At 48.6% G+C, this 23436-nt stretch overlaps 1 protein-coding gene across 1 annotated transcript in view; it reads left to right on the top strand.

Annotated features, from left to right (window-relative positions):
- Positions 1-6204: 6204 nt before the first annotated feature.
- The window catches only part of DSCAM (DS cell adhesion molecule), a 796975-nt gene continuing 779743 nt past the window's right edge, over positions 6205-23436 (top strand). The window contains exon 1 of the mRNA XM_063956595.1: positions 6205-6253. The gene's annotated coding sequence lies outside the window, so the exon portion shown is untranslated. The remainder of the gene's footprint in view (positions 6254-23436) is intronic.

The following is a 23436-nucleotide window of genomic DNA, read 5'->3' as shown; positions in this document are numbered from 1 at the left end:
CCTCATTGCGCCTCTTTTTTTCTTTGCGTCATGTGCTGTTTGGGGAGGGTTTTTTGGAAGGGACATCCTGCGTGACACTGCAGTGCCACTCCTAGATGGGCCCGGTGTTTGTGTCGGCCACTAGGGTCGCTTATCTTACTCACACAGTCAGCTACCTCATTGCGCCTCTTTTTTTCTTTGCGTCATGTGCTGTTTGGGGAGGGTTTTTTGGAAGGGACATCCTGCGTGACACTGCAGTGCCACTCCTAGATGGGCCCGGTGTTTGTGTCGGCCACTAGGGTCGCTTATCTTACTCACACAGCGACCTCGGTGCAAATTTTAGGACTAAAAATAATATTGTGAGGTGTGAGGTATTCAGAATAGACTGAAAATGAGTGTAAATTATGGTTTTTGAGGTTAATAATACTTTGGGATCAAAATGACCCCCAAATTCTATGATTTAAGCTGTTTTTTAGGGTTTTTTGAAAAAAACACCCGAATCCAAAACACACCCGAATCCGACAAAAAAAATTCGGTGAGGTTTTGCCAAAACGCGGTCGAACCCAAAACACGGCCGCGGAACCGAACCCAAAACCAAAACACAAAACCCGAAAAATTTCCGGCGCTCATCTCTAATATAAGCTCTATTTACCATATTAAGACCACTTTATATTGATTTATATATATTTTTTCTAGGGTCATGCAAGTAAAAATGCGTTTAATTCTTTAGTGCGCTTGCCAACATTTCTTATTTTGCCCATTTTCGCAACCTCAAGCCTGACTTGTGACTGTGTACAACTAGGGTACAAGGACAGGGGTGGGTACATAGGTGAGAGGTTGGACGGAGGGGATTGGGGGAGCAGGGGCACCATTTTTGTAGTCTTGCTGCCTAGAAATCTTGCCCCGCCCCTGTAAGGGATGAGGTCAAGAGACCCTACTGCTCACACCAAGATATAAATTTGCTAAAGATGTTCTGTTTTTATCTTTCAGCATGGATTCCAGCCTTATAAAGGAGCAGTCCTTTTTTAATTAGTAGATCCTGTCTTAGTGGAAAACTGATAAGTCTTTTGCCATTCTGAGAATTTCCTAGTAACACAATCTTCTTGGGCAATCTGGAGCTAGCGGAATAGTCTGAACACTTTACCTTTTATCATTCCTGGTGGCATTTCTACCAGAGGGAATAGGTAAGCAAGCTGGACCCTCCAAGGAACCATCATTGCATCTACTTGAAATGCTTTGAATGTCTTGTTTTTGCCCTCGAACAATTGAGCAACTGCGACTAACTTTGTGAGACGGTGTTATGATTACACTCAGTTCCGTAGGTTTATAGGCGGTGCCTGGTGACGCTCACGCAATTACCCACTGCCCAGAAGTCTTTTAGCCTCCTGCAATGCTAGGCTTCTTCTATAGCAGCCGCCTTTCCAGGGTGAATTAGGTCCACCCCGTACTCAGATGCCCCCAGGTTTTACATATGGACAAGGTGACTATCGGAGGCTGGGCAGGGGTAAATGCAGTACGGTGAGATGTTCTCAGACCCATCCTTACTACTATACTAATGCATAGACTGAGGAATATATGAGGAGTGCATGTAAGTGCAACAATGCACAGGTTGGAATATAATCTTAACACAATCACTATGTACATGCAACAATGCACAGGGTGTTATGAACAACGAGACTGTATATACAAATTATTTGTAGATGCAACAATGCACAGGATGTAATAAGCAACTTAATTAAATATTAATGCAACAATGCACAAGGTGGATACAATAAAGAAATGTAGGCAAGACAGTGCCTGTGTGGAAACTTCACACAAAAACCTGAATACAAGGCAAGTTGGATCAGATCAGGAAATAAGTCAGGCAGGGTCCCAGAATCACGGGGAGTTTTACAGGCTGACAGGTTCTCACACGAGCTGACAGGTTCTCACAAGAACAGGAACTATCACCAGCGTTTTGGAAGTGACCAGGCAGGGAATATATATGTGGCTGCTCCAATCAGCCCCAGGAATCAGATGAGATAATAAATGAAAGAACGCGCAGCTGCGCTGCTGCACGTCCACAGAGCCACTGCCAGACTAGTTGCCCAGCAACAGGAAACGCTGCCTGTGTCTTGTGTCCCGGGTTGCTAGGCGCTCAGCGATTCCCAGTCCCCCCTGCGGTAGCATTGCTAGGCACAGGGCGGGACCTGGAAGCGTCGGCTGATGGAGGAAGTTCAGCTTCCCGGTCGCTTGGCAATGGCCGAGACCTGCCTCCTTCTCAAGCTGTGCCGCAGCCGATAACAGACAGTAGAGATCTTGTCGAAATCTGGTTGACCCCATTTCGTCACTTGTTTTAGAAATACATCTGGGAACTTCAAAAGAATGTTTCTGGGTTCTCCACTCCTGGTAAGAATACCACAGGGCTCGAGTGATGACTTGTGAAGTTCTCAACCTCCTACAGTCTCTTCTATACTCTATGGTCCTAGTATCCACCAGTGGATTCTAGAGAAAATAATGAGCATACAAGCTTCCAAATAAGAAGTTTGTAAGTTAATGACCAAATGTCAACTAAATGCAGTGAATCCAGACATTTTGTAGGTTGCACCATTATTCCATATAGCTAAGAAGTCATGAAGCATTGTCTCCTAGTGAATTGATAAGTGCCCTTCTTTCTGTAGCATCTATTAGGGCGTACTAAACCATGGGGTATAGAAGTGCATGTAATCGCTTGGGAACTTCTAGAAAATCCCAGTGAAGCCTCAGTGAAGGACTCCTGCCCTTCTGTACCCTCTAGACGGGATTAAATCAGTTTTCTTTCAAGGTCAGTAGCCACCTTAGTAGGAAGCTCCTTTTTGTTTTTCTAGCCTAGGGCAGAGGACATTATTACTTTAGATTAATTCACTAATTAATATTGTAATTAATTACATTCAGGAGGCCACTGCGGTGCTCATTATGGCCTGGAGACAATCATGTGGAAAAGGGAATGTGCCGAGACTACACAAGAATATTTGCCATTCATCAAATTTCCAATGAGTAGAAACCCCATTTTAATGAGTGGGCCATTGAAATGAAGGTGAATAGCTTCCTTAGTAAATCATTAAACAGGAGCACAAGCACCATGTAAAATCCAGACAGCCTGGGCTGGTTTGTGCTAGACGAAGGACAATAAGTGTGGGGAGTCCCTTCTAAACTAGATACCTGTAGCAGACTAGACATGCTGTACTGCAGTTTAAGGTTTTCCTATCATGGAAACAAGCACCATCCTTGTCAATGCAAAGCTGGAGCCTAGAAAGGATGGGGTGGGCAAAAAAATGGTTATGGTATAACTTGTCGACACGAGAATGTCAACAGAGTTGAACTCTCGACATGCACCACGTCGCCATGCTCTGCATGTTGACAGGGATCATGTCAACATTCATCATGTCTACCCGGATGAAACGTTGTCTTGATGAACTGTTGAAAAACCGTTCCCGGTGGTCTGTTACCTACTGCCGTCAGCTGTGGCTCTAGTGTCTTCTTCCGGGTCCTGGCTGTGTTGTGACTGGCACTTGCAATCTAGATCTGTGATGTTCCTGCGTTCCGTTGAGTATTTCTTCCCATAACCCTAATCCTCCCCCTAGTGCCTAACCTTAACCACCCTGTAGCAGCCTATAGCTGGCCATACACAAGATCAACTTTCCTCCTACTAGTTGGCTGGTTGGAAGGAAAATCTGGTAATGTATGGGAGCAAATGACAGTCAAGCAATTTGCTCTGTCTGCTTTCCAAATGTCAGAAAATGGTCATATTTTCAGGATTATAAAGCTGTTTTATTTAAACAACTTGTCTGAACGACATGTTATGTATATTTTCCAGGGGTTTGGGAGCAAATGGATGATCAGCCAACCAACCAACCAACCAACCAACCAACCAACCAACCAACCAACCAGCCAACCAACCAACCAACCAACCAACCAACCAACCAACCAACCAACCAACCAACCAGTTGGATGAAAGTTGGTCTAGTCAGTGTATGGCCACCTTAATTCTAGTCGTTAGCATCCTGAAACTGCTGAAATCTCACATAGGGACATTTCAGATGTTGACATTGTGAACCTGTCGACAGTTTGAGGTTGTTGACCTGGTGCTGTCGACAGTTTAAACCATGTTGAGGTTCTGATTTCAACATTGTGGTGGGATTTACTAATGCACATCGCTGCCCAGTGCCACAATGCTGATCGCATATGTTCTTTCGATAAGAGCTGTCTTCCGCGATGCGCAGCGGCTACCTGACTTCCGGGATTCGGCCCCGGGAGTCGGCATGCGCAGGGTGACGGGGGCAGGTGCGAGGCATGCTGGGAGGGATCCAGGTTTAAGGAAATTTACCCTTATGAACGTGGATACTGTTGACTGTTCAACCGGATACCAACATCTACCAAAAGCTACCAGCCATAAAATGCTGGTCACCTGATTGGCTATGGCTTTATGAAGCTGTGGTTATTTCAGGTCACATGCATTCTGCGTCTGGGGTTCTCATAGTAATTAATAGCTACCTTCATTTTTAAGTGTGTATCAGGCGCCATGCAGCACCCTAGACTCAGCATTAGACTTCACACACTCCTTATTAGCCCGCCCCCAGACTCCCATTGGCTAGTTTCACAGGACTCTAGGGGCGGTCTTAGAAGAAGTGTGATGCCTTATGCTGAGTCCTGGGTGCTGCACGGCCATGGTGCACACAGCCCTGCCGATCCCCGGGGGAACCAGTCAGCACATATATTACATGCATCATAACATGTATGTTATTGTTTATATGTGCTAATCGGTCCCCCCCTGCACTATGTGGTCGGCGCTGCAGCCGCCGCTGGACACCAGTATTGTGGATCCAGTCACTGGCTGCCAGTGCATGCTGGGACATGTAGTTCCTCAATGAAGCAAAAACAGCTGGAGGCAACATCCTGGGGTTTCATTTAAATCTTGGGGCCTAATTCAGACCATACTTGCCTACTCTCCTGGAATGGCCGTGAGGCTCCCGAAAATCGGTCGGCACTCCTGCCCCCCCCGGAAGAGTGAGCAAGTTCCCCCGCTTGAGCGCCCACCACCTGCAACCCCCCACATCCCCTAGCAACCCCCCGGCGGCACAGTTCAAAGTGGGCGGTCTGGGGGTCAGATGACGCGATTCGCGTCATCCTGGCCCCGCCCACTGCCTTGCAATGCCAATATTATTGGCATTGCTAGACAGGGGGCAGAGCCACGAGGACGTGATCGTGCGGCCACGCCCCCAACCCCGCCTCTAAACGTCATCCTGCATCATCGCCACGCCCCTGCTGCTCCGACCTGGCTGCCTCCTCCCGGAGGGGGCAGCCAGATTGTCGGTAAGTATGATTCAGACCTGATCGCAGCAGCAAATTTATTAGAAAATGGGCAAAACCATGTGCACTGCAGGGGGGGCAGATATAACATTTGCAGAGACAGTTAGATTTGGGTGGGTTATTTTGTTTCTGTGCAGGGTAAATACTGGCTGCTTTATTTTTACACTGCAATATAGATTTCAGTTTGAACACACTCCACCCAAATCTAACTCTCTCTGCACATGTTACATCTGCCCCCCCCCCCCCCCCCTGCAGTGCACATGGTTTTGCCCATTTGCTAACAAATTTGCTGCTGCGATCAACTCTGAATTAGGCCCTTAATTGCTCATCAGTTTTTGCACAAGGTCTGACAGCTGTCCATGCAGATGTTTAACGAGTGCGATTGAATTGTTTAGAAGGTGTGATTTCTCAGTGTTGTTTGGCTGCGTATGGCTAGTTGCAGGTTGCAACTCATTTTATGATATGTTGATGACAGTCAGAGCATCCCCTCCCCTCCCCCCCTTTACACTTACCTATAAAAACTATAAATGTTTATGATAAAAAAAAAACAGTGCTTAGAAATGAATCAGCCAACATTTGTTACAGGATCCAGATATTAGGTGCTTATTACTCCTACAGGCCCGGCGCTACCCGCTCAGCGAAGGGATGCAGTGCAGGGAGGCGCTGGGACGGAGAGGCGGTCCCCCTGCTCTGCATTCCTTCCCTGCTGCGCCGTCCTGTGCCCCCTGCTGCTGCTGTGCCTGTCACTGTATGACAGGCACTGGCTGCGGCACCTGCAGCATGAAAATCCTCCTCCCTCCCCTCCCCTCACCTGTGTGACAGGACAGCGCTGTGCACGGTACCGAAGGGGGCGGAGCTAAGCGGGGCGGAAGGGGCGGGGCTAAACGGGGCAGAAGGGGCGGGGCTACACGGACCAGGCTGCTGTAGTGTAGGGAGACTGGCTTAGGTAAGTGAAGTGTGAGAGGGAAATGTGTGTGTGTGTGGTATGTCTGTGTGCGTTTATGTGTGCTTTAAGGACGCTACTACTACAGGGGGGGCATTACGTGTAACAACGCTACTAATGGGGGCCATTGCGTGTAACGACGCTACTACTGGGGGGTCATTACGTATAAGGACGCTACTACTACTAGGGGGAATTACGTATAAGGACGCTATTACTACTGGGGGGGCATTATGTATAAGGATGCTACTACAACTGGGGGGCATTATGTATAAGGACGCTTCTACTACTGGGGGGGCATTACGCATAAGGATGCTACTACTACTGGGGGGGCATTACGTATAAGGACGCTACTACAACTGGAGGGGGAATTACGTATAAGGACGCTTCTACTACTGGGGGTGCACTACGTATAAGGATGCTACTACTACTAGGGGGAATTACGTATAAGGACGCTATTACTACTGGGGGTGCACTACGTATAAGGACGCTACTACAACTGGAGGGGGAATTACGTATAAGGACGCTTCTACTACTGGGGGTGCACTACGTATAAGGACGCTACTACAACTGGAGGGGGAATTACGTATAAGGACGCTTCTACTACTGGGGGTGCACTACGTATAAGGATGCTACTACTACTGGAGGGGGCATTATGTATAAGGACGATACTACTACTTGGGGGGGCATTACGCATAAGGATGCTACTACTACTGGGTGTGCATTACGTATAAGGACGCAACTACAACTGGAGGGGGAATTACGTATAAGGGCGCTTCTACTGGGGGTGCACTACGTATAAGGACGCTACTACTAATAGGGGGAATTACGTATAAGGACGCTTCTACTACTGGGGATGCACTACGTATAAGGATGCTACTACTACTGGAGGGGGCATTATGTATAAGGACGATACTACTACTGGGGGGGCATTACGCATAAGGATGCTACTACTACTGGGTGTGCATTACGTATAAGGACGCTACTACAACTGGAGGGGGAATTACGTATAAGGGCGCTTCTACTACTGGGGGTGCACTACGTATAAGGACGCTACTACTACTAGGGGGAATTACGTATAAGGACGCTTCTACTACTGGGGATGCACTACGTATAAGGATGCTACTACTACTGGAGGGGGCATTATGTATAAGGACGATACTACTACTGGGGGGGCATTACGCATAAGGATGCTACTACTACTGGGGGGCTATTACGCATAAGGATGCTACTACTACTGGAGGGGTCATTACATATAAGGACGCTACTACTACTGGGGGTGCATTACGCATAAGGATGCTACTACTACTGGGGGTGCATTACGTATAAGGACGCTACTACAACTGGAGGGGGCATTATGTATAAGGACGCTACTACTACTAGGGGGAATTACGTATAAGGACGCTTCTACTACTGGGGGTGCACTACGTATAAGGACGCTACTACTGGGGGGGGCATTATGTATAAGGATGCTACTACTACTGGGGTGCATTACGTATAAGAACGCTACTACTACTGGGGGTGCACTATGCATAAGGATGCTACTACTACTGGGGGTGCACTATGTATAAGGACGCTACTACAAATGGGGGTGCATTACGTATAAGAACGCTACTACTACTGGGGGTGCATTACGTATAAGAACGCTACTACTACTGGGGGGCATTATGCATAAGGATGCTACTACTACTGGGGGTGCACTATGTATAAGGACGCTACTACTACTGGGGGGCATTACATATAAGGACGCTACTACTACGGGTGGGGCATTACGTATAAGATGAATAAGATTGTGCTACATTGTGGCGTAATTTTGAATGGGGGTACTATTGTGTGGCTATGCCCCTTACTTGTGAGACTACACCCCTTTTCCCGGCGCGCGCCAAAGGAATATGGGAGGGCGCGAATTTATAGTTTGCAGGGGGGCGCCGAACACCCTAGCACCGTCCCTGTACTCCTACATATATCTCCGAGATCAGTAAACGGACAGCGGCATCCTGACTCAGTAGCTCACTGCACTCATGGACACCACAAGTGGGAATAGCTCCTGTGAGGCGGGATTCCAGCTGGCGGCATTGTAACTGCATCCCATATCACCCTTTGGGGTAAATGTGATAGGGTCTGAGAATACCACAGTGGTGAGATTCCGCAGAGTTTTAAATCGCCAGATGTAGTAGAGTGATTCTACAGCCAAATTCTCCAATATTCCGCCCCAACATTTCTCAGCGCAGAACAACACGCCCTCCAAATGTGTATATATATAACAAAGGCAGGACTCACACATTTGCATTTCAAAGTATTTTTCTCTATCGTCCTAAGTGGATGCTGGGGTTCCTGAAAGGACCATGGGGAATAGCGGCTCCGCAGGAGACAGGGCACAAAAAAGTAAAGCTTTTACCAGATCAGGTGGTGTGCACTGGCTCCTCCCCCTATGACCCTCCTCCAGACTCCAGTTAGATTTTGTGCCCGAACGAGAAGGGTGCAATCTAGGTGGCTCTCCTAAAGAGCTGCTTAGAGAAAGTTTAGCTTAGGTTTTTTACTTTACAGTGAGTCCTGCTGGCAACAGGATCACTGCAACGAGGGACTTAGGGGAGAAGTAGTGAACTCACCTGCGTGCAGAGTGGATTTGCTGCTTGGCTACTGGACACTAGCTCCAGAGGGACGATCACAGGTACAGCCTGGATGGTCACCGGAGCCGCGCCGCCGGCCCCCTTGCAGACGCTGAAGAGAGAAGAGGTCCAAAATCGGCGGCTGAAGACTCCTGAGTCTTCATAAAGGTAGCGCACAGCACTGCAGCTGTGCGCCATTTTCCTCTCAGCACACTTCACACAACAGTCACTGAGGGTGCAGAGCGCTGGGGGGGGCGCTCTGAGAGGCAAATAAAAACCTTATTAGAGGCAAAAAATACCTCACATATAGCCCACAGAGGCTATATGGAGATATTTAACCCCTGCCTAACTTCAAAAATAGCGGGAGACGAGCCCGCCGTAAAAGGGGCGGGGCCTATCTCCTCAGCACACAGCGCCATTTTCTCTCACAGAAAAGCTGGAGAGAAGGCTCCCAGGCTCTCCCCTGCACTGCACTACAGAAACAGGGTTAAAACAGAGAGGGGGGGCACTGATTTTGGCGATATTGTATATATATAAAAGATGCTATAAGGGAGAAACACTTATATAAGGTTGTCCCTATATAATTATAGCGTTTTTGGTGTGTGCTGGCAGACTCTCCCTCTGTCTCCCCAAAGGGCTAGTGGGTCCTGTCCTCTGTCAGAGCATTCCCGGTGTGTGTGCTGTGTGTCGGCACGTGTGTGTCGACATGTATGAGGACGATGTTGGTGAGGAGGCGGAGAAATTGCCTGTAATGGTGATATCACTCTCTAGGGAGTCGACACCGGAATGGATGGCTTATTTAGAGAATTACGTGAGAATGTCAACACGCTGCAAGGTCGGTTGACGACATGAGACGGCCGACAATCTATTAGGACCGGTCCAGGCGTCTCAGAAACACCGTCAGGGGTTTTTAAAAACGCCCATTTACCTCAGTCGGTCGACACAGACACAGACACGGACACTGAATACAGTGTCGACGGTGAATAAACAAACGTATTTCTCATTAGGGCCACACGTTAAGGGCAATGAAGGAGGTGTTACGTGTTTCTGATACTACAAGTACCACAAGAAAGGGTATTATGTGGGAGTGGAAAAAACTACCTGTAGTTTTTCCTGAATCAGATAAAATAAAATGAAGTGTGTGATGATGCGTAGGGTTACCCCGATAGCAAATATTGGCGTTATACCCTTTCCCGCCAGAAATTAGGGTACGTTGGGAAACACCCCTTAGGGTGATAAGGCGCTCACACGCTTATCAAGTGGCGTTACCGTCTCCAGATACGGCCGCCCTCAAGGAGCCAGCTGATAGGAAGCTGGAAAAATATCCTAAAAAGTATATACACACATACGGTGGTTATACTGCGACCAGCGATCGCCATCAGCCTGGAGATGCAGTGCTGGGTTGGCTTGGTCGGATTCCCTGACTGAAAATATTTTATTCATGTAGAGCATTTAATAGGATGCATTCTATATATATGTATGTGAGATGCACAGAGGGATATTTGCTCTCTGGCATCAAGATAAGTGCGTTGTCCATATCTCCCAGAAGATGTCAGGGACACGACAGTGGTCAGGTGATACAGATCCCATACGGCAGATGGAAGTATTGCTGTATAAAGGGAAGGAGTTATTTGGGGGTCGGTCCATCGGACCTGGGGACCACAGCAACAGCTGGGAAATCCAACCTTTTTTACCCCAAGTTACATCTCAGCTAAAAAAGACACCGTCTTTTCAGCCTCAATCTTTCCTTTCCCATGAGGGCATGCAGGCAAAAGGCCAGTCATATCTGCCCAGACATAGAGGTAAGGGAAGTAGACTGCAGCAGGCAGCCCTTTCCCAGGAAAAGAAGCCCTCCACCGCGTCTGCCAAGTCCTCAGCATGACGCTGGGGCCGTGCAAGCGGACTCAAGGTGGGGGGGTAGTCTCAAGAGTCTCAGGGCGCAGTGGGATCACTCGCAAGTTGACCCCTAGATCGTACGAGTATTATCCCAGGGGTAAAGATTGGAGAGTCGAGACATCTTCTCCTCGCAGGTTCCTGAAGTCTGCTTTACCAACGGCTCCCTCCGACAGGGAGGCAGCATTGGAAACAATTCACAAGCTGTATATCCAGCAGGTGATAATCAAAGTACCCCTCCTACGACAAGGAAAAGGGTATTATTTTTCCACACTATATTGTGGTACTGAAGCCAGACGGCTTGGTGACACATAGTCTAAATCTAAAATGTTTTGAACACTTACATAAAAGGTTCAAATCGAGATAAAGTCACTCAGAGCAATGATAGCGAACCGGAAAAAAGGGGACTATATGGTGTCCCTGGACATCAAGGATTACCTCCATGTCCAAATTTTGTCCTTCTCATCAAGGGTACCTCTGGTTCGTGGTACAGAACTGTCAATATCAGTTTCAGACGATGCCGTTTGAATTATCCACGGCACCCCGGGCCTTTTTACCAAGGTAATGGCCGAAAAGATGTTTCTTCAAAGAAAAAAGGCATCTAAATTATCCCTTACTTGCACGACCTAAAAAGGGCAAGTTCCAGAGAACAGTTGGAGGTCGGAAGAGCACTATCTAAAGTAGTTCTTCGACGGCACGACTGGATTCTAAATACGTCTGCTGTTCCTAGGGATGATTCTGGACACGGTTCAGAAAAAGGTTTTTCTTCCCGAGGAAAAAGCCAAGGAGTTATCCGACCTGTCAGGAACCTCCTAAAACCAGGAAAGGTGTCTGTACATCAATGCACAAGAGTCCTGGGAAAAATGGTGGCTTTTTACGAAGCAATTCCATTCGGCAGATTCCATGCAAGAATTTTCCAAAGGGATCTGTTGGACAAATGGTCAGGGTCGCATCCTCAGATGCACCTGCGAATAACCCTGTCGCCAAGGACAAGGGTATATCTTCTGTGGTGGTTGCAAAAGGCTCATCTATTGGAGGGCCGCAGATTCGGCATACAGGATTTGATCCTGGTGACCTCGGACGCCAGCCTGAGAGGTTGGGGAGCAGTCACACAAGGAAGAAACTTCCAGGGGGTATGGACGAACCTGGAAAAGTCTCTTCACATAAACATTCTGGTACTAAGAGCAATCTAAAATGCTCTAAGCCAGGCGGAACCACTCCTGCAAGGAAAACCGGTGTTGATTCAGTCGGACAACATCACGGCGGTCGCCCATGTAAACAGACAGGGCGGCACAAGAAGCAGGAGTGCAATGGCAGAAGCTGCCAAGATTCTTCGCTGGGCGGAGAATCACGTAATAGCACTGTCAGCAGTGTTCTTCCCGGGCGTGGACAACTGGGAAGCAGACTTCCTCAGCAGACACGATATTCACCCGGGAGAGGGGGGTCTTCATCCAGAAGTCTTCCACATGCTAATAAACTGTTGGGAAAGACCAATGGTAGACATGATGGCGTCTCGCCTCAACAAGAAACTGGACAAGTATTGCGCCAGGTCAAGAGATCCACAGGCAATAGCTGTGGACGCACTGGTAACACCTTGGGTGTACAAATCAGTATATGTGTTTCCTCCTCTGCCTCTCATACCAAAGGTATTGAAGATTATACGGTGAGGAGGAGTAAGAACAATACTAGTGGCTCCGGATTGGCCAAGAAGGACTTGGTACCCGGAACTTCAAGAGTTGGTCACGGACGACCCGTGCCCTCTACTTCTGAGAAGGGACCTGCTACAACAGGGTCCCTGTCTCTTTCAAGACTTACCGCGGCTGCGTTTGACGGCATGGCGGTTGAACGCCAGATCCTAAAAGGGAAAGGCATTCCAGAAGAAGTCATTCCTACCTTGATTAAGGCAAGGAAGGAAGTCACCGCGAAACATTATCACCGCATTTGGCGAAAATATGTCGCGTGGTGCGAGGATCGGAGTGTTCCGACGGAGGAATTTCAACTGGGTCGTTTCCTACATTTCCTACAATCAGGATTGTCTATGGGTCTCAAATTGAGATCTATTAAGGTTCAAATTTCGGCCCTGTCAATATTCTTCCAAAAAGAATTGGCCTCAGTTCCTGAGGTACAGACTTTTGTTAAAGGAGTACTGCATATACAGCCTCCTGTGGTGCCTCCGGTGGCACCGTGGGATCTAAATGTAGTTTTAGATTTCCTCAAATCCCATTGGTTTGAACCATTGAAAAAGGTGGATTTTAAATATCTCACATGGAAAGTGACTATGTTACTGGCCCTGGCTTCCGCCAGGAGAGTATCTAAATTGGCGGCTTTATCTTATAAAAGCCCTTATCTAATCTTCCATTCGGATAGGGCAGAACTGAGGACTCGTCCGCATTTTCTCCCTAAGGTGGTATCAGCGTTTCACCTGAACCAACCTATTGTGGTGCCTGCGGCCACTGGCGACTTGGAGGACTCCAAGTTGTTGGACGTTGTCAGAGCCTTAAAAATATACATTTCAAGGACGGCTGAAGTCAGAAAATCTGACTCGCTGTTGATACTATATGCACCCAACAAGTTGGGTGCCCCTGCTTCTAAGCAGACGATTGCTCGTTGGATTTGTAACACAATTCAACTAGCTCATTCTGTGGCAGGCCTGCCACAGCCTAAATCTGTTAAGGCCCATTCCACAAGGAAGGTGGGCTCATCTTGGGCGGCTGCCCGAGGGGTCTCGGCATTACAATTCTGTCGAGCAGCTACGTGGTCGGGGGAAAACACGTTTGTAAAATTCTACAAATTTGATACCCTGGCAGAAGAGGACTTGGAATTCTCTCATTCGGTGCTGCAGAGTCATCCGCACTCTCCCGCCCGTTTGGGAGCTTTGGTATAATCCCCATGGTCCTTTCAGGAACCCCAGCATCCACTTAGGACGATAGAGAAAATAAGAATTTACTTACCGATAATTCTATTTCTCGGAGTCCGTAGTGGATGCTGGGCGCCCATCCCAAGTGCGGATTATCTGCAATACTGTACATAGTTATTGTTAACAAATTCGGGTTATATTGTTAAGGAGCCATCTTTAAGAGGCTCTTTCTGTTATCATACTGTTAACTGGGTTTAGATCACAAGTTGTACGGTGTGATTGGTGTGGCTGGTATGAGTCTTACCCGGGATTCAAATTGCCTCCCTTATTGTGTACGCTCGTCCGGGCACAGTACCTAACTGGAGTCTGGAGGAGGGTCATAGGGGGAGGAGCCAGTGCACACCACCTGATCTGGTAAAAGCTTTACTTTTTTGTGCCCTGTCTCCTGCGGAGCCGCTATTCCCCATGGTCCTTTCAGGAACCCCAGCATCCACTACGGACTCCGAGAAATAGAATTATCGGTAAGTAAATTCTTATTTTTTTTTTAAACATCCCCCCCCCCACCTTGATCACCCATTTGTAACTCACTGAATTCAGTGGGAATGGTCTTCTTCGTTCAGGCTTACCATACTATCCCTTTCAAATGGGAAACTCATGAATCACACAGGTTCAGTGGCTGGCTGACTTCATGTCTGCATTTCTCCTGGTGTTAATCAGCCACGGAACCTGAGTAATCCATGAGCGTCCAGGTGTAACGAGGTATGGTAAGACTATCTTTTACCGCTTTTACACCAAATTGCCGGGTTGCACCAAGGATTTTGTAGCCAGCTCCAACCCGGCTGAGACCCTGATCAGACTGGTGCCAGGACCTGGCTTATTGCCGGGTTGGTGACGTCAGTGGTCACGTGTGCAGTGTCGGCACTAGGAGATCATCTCTTAGCGCTGGCTTTCCTATGCTGTAAATGGGTCCCGAGTCGAATCGACCCGACTTACACATTTACAATGCACCGCCACCTGGGTCCTTCCCGGGGCCAACCCTGCAAGCTAGCCAGGCTGGATTCCCAGGTCCCTGGCACCGGGTAAACCCTTTTACACTGAGCCGTGACTAGTGCAGGATTGGCAAGGGGGCAAGTGCCCCCCGGGCCACAACAATTATGCAGCACTAGGGCCGCCGCCAGGGGCGCACGCAGGGGGGGTTCCAAGTACCTGGAAACTCCCCGATGAGCCAACATTTTTATTTCTGAGACGGAGACAGGAGTATCTCCGTCTCAGTAAAATCCGCGAACGCATACGCAACCGCGACAGCTGAGCTGTAGCAGCAGAGAGCTATGTAGCTCTCTGCATGGAGAATGTCCTGGAGAAGCTGCTGGCTGCGCATGCGCTGCCATAGCAGCTCCCTCCGTCCACACAGTGCCGCCGTCTGCTCCCGCCTCCTGATGGTACAGTACTGCATATTCACTATGTAGTGTACTGTATACAGGATATCAAGTGTGTGTGTGTATGTATGTATGTATGTTTGTTTGTGTATGTATGTTTGTATGCATGTATGTATTGTGTGAGTGAGTGAGTGTCTGTATGAATGTGTGTGCTATGCTGTATGTGTATATATATATATATATATATATATATATATATACACATACACAGAGGGAAAAGGTAGCAGGTGCACTATCTCACACTAATGAAGGTGTGCAAATTAGGGCCCTTTTCCCTCTGTAACTGATGTATTCATACATTTTTGAAGGTAGGAGACACCTTCACCCTAATTTAGCACCCTGCCCCACCCACCCCTCTGATTTTAAATAGTCCAACACTCTAGCCTTTACATTTGGAATGAGTACACTGTGGTAAGACTCCTACATTTTGTTTAATATGGCAGTCCATAATGGGGGGAATTCTCTGGGGTGCGGGGCTCCCTGTGCCTGCCGTGGCTGGGTGTCCCTGGGGCATCGCAATTTAACACTATTTCATCACTCCATGGCCCTTATAGTTTGTTTGATATATATGTAACACCTTCACATAATTTTCTTTTACTCCTCACATTATTCACACATGCAGCAACAGCTGCTCCTACCTCTTTAACCCTATTTCTCTGACGTCCTAGTGGATGCTGGGAACTCCGTAAGGACCATGGGGAATAGCGGCTCCGCAGGAGACTGGGCACAAAAGTAAAAGCTTTAGGACTACCTGGTGTGCACTGGCTCCTCCCCCCATGACCCTCCTCCAAGCCTCAGTTAGATTTTTGTACCCGGCCGAGAAGGGTGCACACTAGGGGCTCTCCTGAGCTTCTTAGTGAAAAGTTTAGTTTAAGGTTTTTTATTTTCAGTGAGACCTGCTGGCAACAGGCTCACTGCATCGAGGGACTAAGGGGAGAAGAAGCGAACTCACCTGCGTGCAGAGTGGATTGGGCTTCTTAGGCTACTGGACACCATTAGCTCCAGAGGGACCGAACACAGGCCCAGCCTCGGAGCTCGGTCCCGGAGCCGCGCCGCCGGCCCCCTTACAGAGCCAGAAACAAGAAAAGGTCCGGAAAAATCGGCGGCAGAAGACATCAGTCTTCAACAAGGTAGCGCACAGCACTGCAGCTGTGCGCCATTGTTACTCAGGCACACTTCACACTCCGGTCACTGAGGGTGCAGGGCGCTAGGGGGGGGCGCCCTGAGCAGCAATGTAAAACACCTTGGCTGGCATAAATACACCACATATAACCCCCAGGGCTATATGGGTGTATTTTAACCCCTGCCAGATTCCACAGAAAAACGGGAGAAAAGGCCGCCGAGAAGGGGGCGGAGCCTATCTCCTCAGCACACTGGCGCCATTTTCTCTCACAGCTCCGTTGGAGGGAAGCTCCCTGGCTCTCCCCTGCAGTTACTACACTACAGAAAGGGGTTAAAAAAGAGAGGGGGGCACTAATTAGGCGCAGTATAACAATACAGCAGCTATAAGGGGAAAAACACTTATATAAGGTTATCCCTGTATATATATATAGCGCTCTGGTGTGTGCTGGCATACTCTCCCTCTGTCTCCCCAAAGGGCTAGTGGGGTCCTGTCCTCTATCAGAGCATTCCCTGTGTGTGTGCTGTGTGTCGGTACGTTGTGTCGACATGTATGAGGAGGAAAATGAGGTGGAGGCGGAGCAATTGCCTGTAACAGAGATGTCACCCCCTAGGGAGTCGACACCTGAGTGGATGAGCTTATGGAAGGAATTATGTGACAGTGTCAGCTCTTTACAAAAGATTGATGACATGAGACGGCCGGCGACTCAGTCTGTGCCTGTCCAGGTGTCTCAAAAGCCATCTGGGGCTCTAAAACGCCCGTTACCGCAGATGGCAGATACAGACGCCGACACGGATACTGACTCCAGTGTCGACGATTAAGAGACGAATGTGACTTCCAGTAGGGCCACACGTTACATGATTGAGGCTATGGAAAATGTTTTTACACATTTCTGATAATACCAGTACCACTAAAAAGGGTATTATGTTGGGTGAGATAAAACTGCCTGTAGTTTTTCCTGCATCTGAGGAATTAAATGAAGTGTGTGATGATGCGTGGGTTTCCCCCGATAAAAACTGTTAATTCCTAAAATGTTATTAGCATCATACCCCTTCCCGCCAGAGGATAGGGCACGTTGGGAAACACCCCTTAGGGTGAATAAAGCGCTCACACGCTTGTCTAAACAGGTGGCACTACCGTCCCCGGATACGGCCGCCCTTAAGGAACCTACTGACAGAAAGCAGTAAAATATCCTAAAATGTATATACACTCACACGGGTGTGATACTGCGACCAGCAATCGCCTCAGCCTGGATGTGCAGTGCTGGGGTGGCTTGGTAGGATTCCCAGACTGACAATATTGATACCCTAGATAGGGACAGTATATTACTAACTATAGAGCATTTAAAAGATGCATTTCTATATATGCGTGATGCACAGAGGGATATTTGCCGACTGGCATCAAGAGTAAGTGCGCTGTCCATTTCTGCCAGAAGAAGGTTATGGACAAGACAGTGGTCAGGTGATGCTGATCCCAAAAGGCATATGGAAGTATCGCCTTATAAAAGGGAAGAGTTATTTGGGGTCGGTCTAACAGACCTGGTGGCCACGGCAACGGCTGGAAAATCCACATTTTTACCCCAGGTAGCTTCTCAACCTAAGAAGACGCCGTATTATCAGGCGCAGTCCTTTCGGCCCCATAAAGCGGGCAAAAGGCACCTCATTTCTGCCCCGTGGCAGAGGGAGAGGAAAAAGGCTACAGCAAACAGCCAATTCCCACAAAAGCCCTCTCCCGCCTCCGCAAAGTCCTCAGCATGGCGCTGGGGCTTTACAAGCGGTCTCAGGCACGGTGGGGGCCCGTCTCAAGAAATTCGAGACGTCTTCCCCTCGCCGTTTCATAAAGTCTGCTTTACCGACGTCTCCCTCAGACAGGGAGACAGTATTGCAAGCCATTCACAGGCTGTATTCCCAGCAGGTGATAATCAAGGTACCCCTCCTGCAACAGGGAAAGGGGTACTATTCCACACTATTGGTGGTACCGAAGCCGGACGGCTCGGTGAGACCAATTTTAAATCTAAAATCCTTGAACACTTACATACAAAGGTTCAAATTCAAGATGGAGTCACTCAGAGCAGTGATTGCAAACCTGGAAGAAGGGGACTATATGGTCTCTCTGGACATCAAAGATGCTTACCTACATGTCCCAATTTACCCTTCTCCAAGGGTACCTCAGGTTTGTGGTACAGAACTGTCACTATCAGTTTCAGACGCTGCCGTTTGGATTGTCCACGGCACCACGGGTCTTTACCAAGGTAATGGCCGAAATGATGATACTCCTTCGAAAGAAGGGAGTTTTTAGTTATCCCTTACTTGGACGATCTCCTGATAAGGGCAAGATCCAGGGAACAGTTGGAAGTTGGGGTAGCACTATCTCAGATAGTGCTGCGGTAGCACGGTTGGATTCTCAATATTCCAAAATCGCAGCTGATCCTGACGACACGCCTTCTATTCCTAGGGATGATCCTGGACACAGTCCAGAAAAAGGTGTTTTCTCCCGGAGGAGAAAGCCAGGGAGTTATCCGAACTAGTCAGAAACCTCCTAAAACCAGGCCAAGTGTCAGTGCATCAGTGCACAAGGGTCCTGGGAAAAATGGTGGCTTCCTACGAAGCAATTCCATTCGGCAGATTCCACGCAAGAACTTTCCAGTGGGACCTGCTGGACAAATGGTCCGGATCGCATCTTCAGATGCATCAGCGGATAACCCTGTCACCAAAGACAAGGGTGTCTCTCCTGTGGTGGTTGCAGAGTGCTCATCTTCTAGAGGGCAGCAGATTCGGCATTCAGGACTGGGTCCTGGTGACCACGGATGCCAGCCTGCGAGGCTGGAGAGCAGTCACACAGGGAAGAAATTTCCAGGGCTTGTGGTCAAGCCTGGAGACATAAATATTTGGAGCTAAGGGCCATTTACAATGCCCTAAGCCAAGCAAGACCTCTGCTTCAAGGTCAGCCGGTGCTGATCCAGTCGGACAACATCACGGCAGTCGCCCACGTAAACAGACAGGGAGGCACAAGAAGCAGGAGGGCAATGGCAGAAGCTGCAAGGATTTTTCGCTGGGCGGAAAATCATGTGATAGCACTGTCAGCAGTGTTCATTCCGGGAGTGGACAACTGGGAAGCAGACTTCCTCAGCAGGCACGACCTCCACCCGGGAGAGTGGGGACTTCACCCAGAAGTCTTCCACATGATTGTAAACCATTGGGAAAAACCAAAGGTGGACATGATGGCGTCCCGTCTAAACAAAAAATTGGACAGGTATTGCGCCAGGTCAAGGGACCCTCAGGCAACAGCTGTGGACGCTCTGGTAACATCGTGGGTGTACCAGTCAGTGTATGTGTTCCCTCCTCTTCCTCTCATACCAAAAGTACTGGGAATTATAAGACGGAGGGGAGTAAGAACTATACTCGTGGCTCCGGATTGGCCAAGAAGGACTTGGTACCCGGAACTTCAAGAGATGCTCACGGAGGACCCGTGGCCTCTACCTCTAAGAAGGGACCTGCTCCAGCAAGGACTCTATCTATTCCAAGACTTACCGCGGCTGCGTTTGACGACAGGGCGGTTGAACGCCGGATCCTGAAGGAAAAAGGCATTCCGGATGAAGTCATCCCTACCCTGATCAAGCCAGGAAGGATGTAACCGCAAAGCATTATCACCGCATTTGGCGAAAATATGTTGCGGGGTGCGAGGCCAGTAAGGCCCCGATGGAGGAATTTTCAACTAGGTCGATTCCTGCAATTCCTGTAAACAGGAGTGTCTATGGGCCTAAAATTGGGGTCATTAAGGTTCAAATTTCGGCCCTGTCAATTTTCTTCCAGAAAGAACTAGCTTCAGTTCCTGAAGTTCAGACGTTTGTAAAAGGGGTACTGCATATACAGCCTCCTTTTGTGCCTCCAGTGGCACCTTGGGATCTCAATGTAGTTTTGGGGTTCCTAAAGTCACATTGGTTTGAACCACTTGAATCTGTGGAGTTAAAATATCTCACATGGAAAGTGGTCATGTTGTTGGCCCTGGCCTCGGCCAGGCGCGTGTCAGAATTGGCGGGCCTTATCCTGTAAAAGCCCTTATCTGATCTTCCATTCAGACAGGGCGGAATTGAGGACTCGTCCTCAATTTCTCCCTAAGGTGGTTTCAGCGTTTCACTTGAACCAGCCTATTGTGGTACCTGCGGCTACTAGGGACTTGGAGGACTCCAAGTTGCTGGACGTAGTCAGGGCCCTGAAAATATATGTTTCCAGGACGGCTGGAGTCAGAAAATCTGACTCGCTGTTTATCCTGTATGCACCCAACAAGCTGGGTGCTCCTGCTTCTAAGCAGACTATTGCTCGTTGGATTTGTAGTACAATTCAGCTTGCACATTCTGTGGCAGGCTTACCACAGCCAAAATCTGTAAAAGCCCATTTCACAAGGAAGGTGGGCTCATCTTGGGCGGCTGCCCGAGGGGTCTCGGCTTTACAACTTTGCCGAGCAGCTACTTGGTCAGGGGCAAACACGTTTGCTAAATTCTACAAATTTGATACCCTGGCTGAGGAGGACCTGGAGTTCTCTCATTCGGTGCTGCAGAGTCATCCGCACTCTCCCGCCCGTTTGGGAGCTTTGGTATAATCCCCATGGTCCTTACGGAGTTCCCAGCATCCACTAGGACGTCAGAGAAAATAAGAATTTACTTACCGATAATTCTATTTCTCGTAGTCCGTAGTGGATGCTGGGCGCCCATCCCAAGTGCGGATTGTCTGCAATACTTGTACATAGTTATTGTTACAAAAATCGGGTTATTATTGTTGTGAGCCATCTTTTCAGAGGCTCCTCTCTTATCATGCTGTTAACTGGGTTCAGATCACAGGTTGTACGGTGTGATTGGTGTGGCTGGTATGAGTCTTACCCGGGATTCAAAATCCTTCCTTATTGTGTACGCTCGTCCGGGCACAGTATCCTAACTGAGGCTTGGAGGAGGGTCATGGGGGGAGGAGCCAGTGCACACCAGGTAGTCCTAAAGCTTTTACTTTTGTGCCCAGTCTCCTGCGGAGCCGCTATTCCCCATGGTCCTTACGGAGTTCCCAGCATCCACTACGGACTACGAGAAATAGAATTATCGGTAAGTAAATTCTTATTATTTTTATCACTCCTGCGATGCCCTGGGGTTGTCTGGCTGGGTGGCTCTGGGGTGTCCTGCCCCCCGGACCTGAACCCCTATAGTTAGTGTTAGGGACTTACCCAATGAGAGGCTACCTTGATGCGGTGGGTAAGCTCATAGCCCTGGCCAGGAATATGCGAAGTGCCTCTGGTTACTACAGGTTGAGCTAGTGTGAGATAGTGCACCTGCTACCTTCTCCCTCTGTACACTTTACTAAGTCTCAAGCAGAGTAGCACCTCACTACCTAATGAAGGTGTGCAAATTAGGGCCCTTTTCCCTCTGTAACTGATGTATTCATACATTTTTGAAGGGAGGAGACACCTTCACCCTAATTCATAGTTGCCTACCCTCCCTCATTCTGCAGGAGACTCCCTGAAATAGTAGCAATCTCCCTCACTCCCTGAATGGTCCCTCAATCTCCCTGAAAAAAAAAGAAATCATAGATACATACATTTAAATTATATCATCAGTGCCATTTCCCTATATTAGTTATAAGGCACAATCATCCCTATGGCTACATGCGTTTTAAAATAAGAATTTACTCACCGGTAATTCTATTTCTCGTAGTCCGTAGTGGATGCTGGGACTCCGTAAGGACCATGGGGAATAGCGGCTCCGCAGGAGACTGGGCACAACTATAAAGAAAGCTTTAGACTACTGGTGTGCACTGGCTCCTCCCACTATGACCCTCCTCCAGACCTCAGTTAGGATACTGTGCCCGGAAGAGCTGACACAAGAAGGAAGGATTTTGAATCCCGGGTAAGACTCATACCAGCCACACCAATCACACCGTATAACTCGTGATACAATACCCAGTTAACAGTATGATAACAACAGAGCCTCTCAACAGATGGCTCAACAATAACCCTTTAGTTAGGCAATAACTATATACAAGTATTGCAGACAATCCGCACTTGGGATGGGCGCCCAGCATCCACTACGGACTACGAGAAATAGAATTACCGGTGAGTAAATTCTTATTTTCTCTAACGTCCTAAGTGGATGCTGGGACTCCGTAAGGACCATGGGGATTATACCAAAGCTCCCAAACGGGCGGGAGAGTGCGGATGACTCTGCAGCACCGAATGGGCAAACTCTAGGTCCTCCTCAGCCAGGGTGTCAAACTTGTAGAATTTAGCAAACGTGTTTGACCCCGACCAAGTAGCTGCTCGGCAAAGTTGTAGAGCCGAGACCCCTCGGGCAGCCGCCCAAGAAGAGCCCACCTTCCTCGTGGAATGGGCTTTCACTGATTCAGGATGCGGCAGTCCAGCCGTAGAATGTGCAAGCTGAATCGTACTACAGATCCAGCGAGCAATAGTCTGCTTTGAAGCAGGTGCACCCAACTTGTTGGGCGCATACAGGATAAACAGCGAGTCAGTCTTTCTGACTCCCGCCGTCCTGGAAACATAAATTTTCAGGGCCCTGACTACGTCCACCAACTTGGAAGCCTCCAAGTCATTAGTAGCCGCAGGCACCACAATAGGTTGGTTCAGATGAAAGGCTGATACCACCTTAGGGAGAAATTGGGGACGAGTCCTCAATTCTGCCCTATCCATATGGAAAATCAGATAAGGGCTTTTACATGACAAAACCGCCAATTCTGATACACGCCTGGCCGAAGCCAAGGCCAACAATATGACCACTTTTCACGTGAGATATTTCAATTCCACGGTTTTCAGTGGCTCAAACCAATGTGATTTTAGGAAATCCAACACCACGTTGAGATCCCAAGGTGCCACTGGAGGCACAAAAGGGGGCTGAATATGCAGCACTCCCTTAACAAAAGTTTGAACTTCAGGTAGAGAAGCCAGTTCTCTCTGGAAGAAAATCGATAGAGCCGAAATCTGGACCTTAATGGAACCCAATTTTAGGCCCATAGTCACCCCTGACTGTAGGAAGTGCAGGAAACGGCCCAGCTGAAATTCCTCCGTTGGGGCTTTCCTGGCCTCACACCACGCAACATATTTTCGCCATATGCGGTGATAATGGTTTGCGGTTACTTCTTTCCTAGCTTTAATCAGCGTAGGAATGACTTCCTCCGGAATGCCCTTTTCCTTCAGGATCCGGTGTTCAACCGCCATGCCGTCCGCAGCCGCGGTAAGTCTTGGAACAGACAGGGCCCCTGCTGTAGCAGGTCCTGTCTGAG

The sequence above is a fragment of the Pseudophryne corroboree genome, chromosome 2, assembly GCF_028390025.1.
Source record: "Pseudophryne corroboree isolate aPseCor3 chromosome 2, aPseCor3.hap2, whole genome shotgun sequence".
NCBI lineage: Eukaryota > Metazoa > Chordata > Amphibia > Anura > Myobatrachidae > Pseudophryne > Pseudophryne corroboree.
Note: the sequence above shows the minus strand (reverse complement) of the source record. Positions and strands in the feature narration are given on the sequence as shown.